This window comes from Chelonoidis abingdonii, chromosome 1, assembly GCF_003597395.2.
Source record: "Chelonoidis abingdonii isolate Lonesome George chromosome 1, CheloAbing_2.0, whole genome shotgun sequence".
NCBI lineage: Eukaryota > Metazoa > Chordata > Testudines > Testudinidae > Chelonoidis > Chelonoidis abingdonii.
Genome location: NC_133769.1, coordinates 178,582,404 through 178,589,497, shown reverse-complemented (window position 1 = coordinate 178,589,497; position 7,094 = coordinate 178,582,404).

The following is a 7,094-nucleotide window of genomic DNA, read 5'->3' as shown; positions in this document are numbered from 1 at the left end:
AAGTGTTGGCAGCAAGCACCAGTGTAATAGCCTCCACAGTGCACACTGCCCTCTGCTTCTCTCTCACGCTGCACCAGTCATTGATCAGGCAGCCTCTTCAGCCTAGTTCCTGTACTCTGCTGGATCAGGTCAAGCTCCCTGAGGCCCCTTACCTGTCCAAAGAGTCCTGCACACTCCCAAGATCTCATTCTGCACGGTTTCTCATCCCCATCCACTTCTTCGTGATTGCTTTGTTAGCAAGTCAATTTCAGAGCCTGGCTCAAGAAGACACCACCACATGAAAGGACCCTCCAGGGAAACTGTTGGAAGCTTTATATTGAGCACAAACTCCCACTGAAGCCTTTTCTTTAAATGACCATTTACACAGCCAGTCCTTGCTTTACAGAAGCTGCATTTAAGTATAGTCTTTCTAGATCTCCCTAAGATACAGCATGGCCCAGTGGTTAAAACACAGACTTGGGAGCTAGGATCTGACACTGATTTGCTATGTAGCCTTGGGAAGCTCACTTCAATTCTGGGTCTCAGTTTCCCCATCTGTTAAATGGGGTTAATATTGACCTACTTCTCAGTGTGTTGCGCCGATTAATTCATTTTTGTAAAGCACTTTTGAGCTCCTCAGACGGAAGGTGCTGTGGACAAACAAGGTATTATTATGGACGCTCATTTGCATCCTGTGTGGAAGGCTCTGCTGATTAGCCTGGCAGTCCCCTCGGGGCTGGTAGGCTTTCATTAAAAAAATAAAAGTAAAGAACTTTGCTCTATGCCAGAAGTCACTCTCCCTGGGCAGATGGAACAGTATGGGTAAAGGCAGGGCAGGGGAGAAGAGAAGTGCAAATGACAAGCAGTGTGTGCTTTTGAGGATACGTCAGACCCTGTTGCTCCATTTTTGGTAAGCTACACATGACTCTCTTCCTCTTGCTTCTGCAGCCAGGATTGGGACCCCAAGGTGAGACATTTAGGGAAACACCTCTACAGGTGACCTGCAAAGGAAAATAATTGGGATTGTGCATTCATTTGCTTTTCTATGGTGGAGGAAGGAGCCTCCCCCACCACAGAAGCATTTTTGCATTAGAGATTCATGTCTACCCTGCAAGTGTCTAGGGTGACTGAAGGACTGGTGCAATGATGGAATTAAAATGGATGTGGAGCAGAGACTTGAACCCAGGTTTCCTCTATTCATTATTTATATCCAGTCTAAAGTACCTACTACCCTAGTGATTAGACTACTGACCCGGGAGCAGAGCCAGCTCCAGGCACCAGCGCACCAAGTAGGTGCTTGGGGCAGCCAACAGAAAGGGGTGGCACCTCTGGCTCTTCAGCAGCGGGTCCCTCACTCCCTCTCGGAGGAAAGGACCCGCCACCGAAAAATAAAGCAGCGGCGGTAGAGCTGCCACCGAAGGGCTGCCGATGGCGGCTTTTACTGTTTTTTCCCTTGCCGCTTCGAGCGGCAAAAACGCTGGAGCCGGCCCTGCCTGGAAGGGCTGTGTTCAAGTCCCTGCTCCAAATTAGGCAGATCCAGGATTTGAATACAGCTCCCCAGCATCCCAGGTACATGCCCTAACCACTGCCTCTTCTAGACACATACACCAGCTCTCTCTGTCTCTCACTCCTGGCTGTCTTTTGTGTGATGCCCAATGCAGTAGATGAGCTCTGAGAAAGTCTCCTGGGTCAGCCCCAGTGGTAAAACAGGAAGGGAGATGCCTCATCTGAGAATCCTGAGCTACGGCTCCAAGCAGCTCATGAGCTATGGAGCAGCATCAAGACTTAGGTGGCTTTGCACATGCTGCTGGCACAAACATGGTAGCTCAATGGCAGTTCTGAGGGTGCTACTAATGCTGGCCTGAGGTGCCTAAAGAAGCAGTTAGGCACCTAAGTACTTTGTAAAAACAACGAGAAGCCCTCGTGGCACCTTAGAGACAAACAAATTTATTTGTTAGTCTCTAAGGTGCCACAAGGACCCCTCATTGTTTTTGCTGATACAGGCTACCACGGCTACGACTCTGAAACCTAAGTAATTTGTGAATCTAGCCCGTACTGTGTTAATGACCAGAACTCAGCACATCAGCCTCCAGCCAGACTACAGTTACAGAAGAAAAACTGTGGCCATATTTTATTTTATTGTTTGTGGTACTTTTTTTTTTCTTTTAATCTTTAGTGAAACCTGCAATTTCAGAGGAGGGGAAGAAGCATGATGTACAATATATGATGCAGACCAAAAGATTAACCATTCCTGAGGGCTGGCTACAGCTGTAACAGTAAGTACCTGGAGACAGTGGATACTAACTCCTGATATGAATATACCCATTGTAATGTTGGCCCGGGCAAAGTGAGTGGAGCTAGGAAAGAAAGGGCAATCTCTTACCACATGTTTATTATGACAACATTCTTCTCTTGAGATTATTAGTGAGCTGATGCCAGTTCTCATGATGCAATGCTGCTATCTTGTGTTTCCTTGGATCTGTGTGTTGTGCTCAGTGTCCTGGTACAGATCTCTGTGGGTGGAGTCCTGGAAAAAGCCAGCAATTTTAATTGAATTTAGCACCTAATAAACAGCAGTGAGGTTTTTTTTCATTCTCCACTCTTTCATTATATATGGAGATATACTTATCTCATAGAGCTGGAAGGGATCCTGAAAGGTCATCGAGTCCAGCCCCCTACCTTCACTAGCAGAACCAAGTACTGACTTTGCCCCAGATCCCTAAGTAGCCCCCTCAAAGGTAGAACTCACAATGCTGGCTTTAGCACACCAATGCTCAAACCACTGAGCTATCCCTCCCCCACAAAAGTGCTTAACAGCTGCCCTGTCTCATTAAGGGACACACAGTGTACCCAATATTTTGACCATGTTTCTTTTTGTTACTCCCATTAATTGCGACAATCCTAATCTTGAATTCATCTTAACTGGGAAGTTTAACAGGGAACCCAATTAAACTGAGCGGGCAGTGACTGCTGCTTAATTGGCTGCCTGCAGGTGATGAAGTGATTCTTCTAGAGTATAAGGATTTCATGCCCCTCTGATGCTCAGGGGCTGGGCTGTGTTTCCCCTCCAAAGACCTCTATTGTTGGTTTAACACCACAAACTGTCTTAACAGCCATCCCTGTCCTGACCTTTTCAAACATTCTTCAAAGTTAGTTGTCTTCAGGCTTCTGATAGAAATGTTGTGGCCTTACACTTCTCTAGCTCAGTTGCAATTTAACTCCTTTTAAGCCACTTGTCATTGGCAGCTCAATGTAACTCCTAATTCTTGAGTAAGTGAACAGATTTGACACAACCTGGACAATCATTGCAAGTACAAAATGGTACTCTGTCTTGATTAGGAAGCTGTACTAAATCAGGATGATAGGCTGTCTGGAGCTTCCGCTTATAAAGATCCTGCTGCACAAGCATTTATTTTACAGCTGTTTACAAGGACCAGGCTAAATCACATAACATCAAAAATGGTGAAAATAAATATATGTAACCCTTCTGCCCCTCTGAGTTGGCAGCAACAAGGGCTGGGTTCAGTATCCAGGGGTTCTGTTTCAATAACACAATGCATAACCGGCTTGAGCCCCCACCCAGTGACCTGTGACACTTACATACCACACCCCCCTGGGCGCCTCTAGGAGGCAATACTTCCCCTCTTGCAAGCAAGGAGTCTGAGTGTAGCAAAATCCTTTTAATAAAGGAAGGAAACAATGCGGCATCCCATTGAAGAAACACCACACAAGAGATTATCACACACTAAGACAACCAACCTACCAGTACGATTATAGCCAGTCAATGAATGCCATCCTAGATACTACAAGAGATATAATAGAAGAGAGATATCTAAGAAAGACATACATAGAATAATAAACTTCGGCGCGCGCTTCGCGCGCGGTGGCGGTCTCTCGACGAATGGAAAAGTCGGCAAATATCACGGCCGGCCATCTCATAAAAAGGCAAATTAAAACAGGCAACACCTACAGCCAGTTAGCTTTAATCTGTGCAGGGAAGCTCTCGCGCACGCAAGTAATTAAAAGAAACTCAGCTGCAAAACACTCTGAAGGTGGTAAGGTGAATTAGGGAACTAGCCAGCATGGATTTGTAAGACACAAATCCTGCAACATCTGACTAGGCTCTTCTTTTCGATAGATAACGAGCCTTGGATAAGGGAGAAGCGGTGGATGTGGTATACCTAGGAATTTTGTTAAGGCATTTGATACGAATCTGGCTGATATTCTTATCGATAAACTATTGCAAATTAACAATTTAGATTGGGGTACTATAAGGCGGGTGCATAACTGGCTGATACCGTACTCAGAGAGTGTTATTAATGGCTCCCAAAATCCTGCTGGGAAAGGTATTAATCAAGTGGGGTTCCACAGGGGTCTGTTTTGGACCAGCTCTGTTCAATATCTTCATCAATGATTTTAGATGTTGGCATAGAAAGTACGCTTATTAAGTTTTGGACGATACCAAAACTGGAGGGTTGCAACTGCTTTGGAGGACAGGGTTTCAAAATTCAAAATATCTGGACAAATTGGAGAAATGGTTTCTGAAAGTAAACCGGATGAAGTTCTAATAAAAGACAAATGCAAAGTGCCTCCACTTAGGAAGAACAAATACAGTTTCACACATACAGACTGGGAAGAGACTGTCTAGTTAAGGAGTACGGCAGAAAGAGATCTAGGGGTCATAGTTTGGACACAAGCTAAATATGAGTCAACAGGTGTGATACTGTTGCAAAAAAAGCAAACGTTGATTCTGGGTGCATTAACAGAGTGTGTTTGTAACAAGACACGAGATATCCCCGCTCTACTCTGCGCTGGTTAGGCCTCAGCTGGAGTATTGTGTCCAGTTCTGGGCACCGCATTTCAAGAAATTGTGGAGAAATTGGAGAGGTCCAGAGAAGATCAACAAGAATGATTAAAGGTTCTGAGAAACATGACCTGCCGAAGGAATGGCTGTGAAAGAAGGTTTATTTAGGTTTGGAAAGAGCAAGACTGAGAGGGGACATGATAACAGTTTTCAGGTATCTAAAAGGGTGTCATCAGGAGGAGGGAGTAAACTTGTTCACCTTAGCCTCTAATGATAGAACAAGAAGCAATGGGCTTAAACTGCAGCAAGGGAGATTTAGGTTGGACATTAGGAAAAAGTTCCTAACTGTAAGGGTAGTTAAACACTGGAATAAATTGCCTAGGGAGGTTGTGGAATCTCCATCTCTGGAGTAGGTTAGATAAATGTCTGTCAGGGCTGGTCTAGACAGTATTTGGTCCTGCCATGAGGGCAGGGGACTGGATTCGATGACCTCTCGAGGTCCCTTCCAATCCTAGAGTCTATGAATCTATGTCCTTTCCCCCTAAGGGTCTTAAGCCCAATCACCCCAAAGTCCAACAACCCAAAAGTCTCTGGTCAGTGCCACTCCAGAATTCACAAGTTTATCTGCAGAGTTTTACCCCCTTCAGTCTGGGTGGAAATGGCAGGGGGGGAAGTCCACACAAGGTGTTAAGGGGCACCTTACATGGGCCAGGGCCAACTGCTTCACTTCTCCATGGAGTTCTGCTGCAGCCTTCACAACAACCAGCTCTACTATACCAGCTGTGCCACTCCTCCAGCTGCCCCTGCAAACCGCTTCACTCTGCTCACTGTTCCATAGGCTGCTCCACTATGCCAGTCACTTAACAATAGGTCTTCAGGCTCCCCCACTAATTAACACAGCACTCAGTGATTTCAGCTCTTAGTAGGGGAGCCCTGGTGCTGGTGCACCATTGGCCCAGCATGAACTCTGCTCAGCAGTCTCTAGATAGACTCCTAATGGAATCAAAATTAGCTCTACTCTTTTACAGTGGACAGAGAAGGCTGTGCAATTGGTGTTCCAAGCCCTCAAAAGGGGCCCATACCATCATGTACACACAAACCAGTCCCCAGCCTCTCTCAGTTCACTGGGTATTGGAACCATGTCCCTTGTCTAGCAAGTGTCACTTAAGTTATATTGAGACATCTCTGTCTTAAAGCAGTCTCGTAGTTCCTCATTCACATAATCAGATGGTAACACTTTATTTATCCTGCCTCAATAACAAAGAAATTGGGGATCCCAGAGCTGTCAAAATAACCATCCCAGGCTGCATTGGGCTATGCTGGGCGTGCCCGTGCAAATATCTGAGAATTCACAATTCCTGAAATTTTTTCCACACTTCCCATAATTCACCACCAGATGTCAGGGTAGAGCTCATCCTGACTCTGCTTATGTATATTTATACGTAAGTAGAGCTAAATTTTCAGTGATTTTGAGCACCCAGACTTGCCAGTGGTTTCATCTGGAACTGTGAGTGTTTGGTACTTCAAAAACATCAAACCCAGGGTCTCAGTCCTGCAAGCATTTATGCATGTTTTCAATTGACTTCTGTGCGTAGTCCCAGGAGTCAAGTTAAGCAGGTGCATAAATTTCTGGAAGATCTGAGCATAAGAATGTATGAACCTAATTACTCCAGCCTAAATCTTCTTACAAGAGCATAGACCATGTTTTTAATTTAGGCAGGTAGAGTTAAATAATAATAAAATAACAGCTTTTGACTATAGGTTTAATGAGTAGTTTTGTACTATGGTGGTTTGTCCACTGATAATTTAGTGAAATAAACAAGCTTCTGTTCCAAATTCAGTGTTTATTAATGCAATCCATAACTTATTTGTTATCGGAAGACTAACTCCCCCATTCCCAAAGCCCCTCTATTGTTTACACTCATGTACTAAGACTAAGGTTGTTAGGAGCTAGAAACACAAGACCATAAAGAACATCATAGCAATCTGAACAACAAAGACCTTCCTCTTTTAAGAAACAGCATTCCTAGTCACTGATTCTTGGAGGTCTGGAGAGAAGGGACAACTTCTAACTGTCCCTCCAAACTGCCTCTTATTCCTCTTGGAAAGCTTGGAGAGAGTGTTAAACTCTCTCTCTGCTCTGAGAAAGATATTGTTTTTTGAAATGTCACGATACGTATAGAGAACAACTTCTGATTTGTAATTAATATGGATACATTTATTAAGAATAATACATTGTGATCCTTGTATAGAAGTACAAACCATTGGTGATAAATGGTTGAGACCTTTGATGTGATGTCTCAGAGGAAAT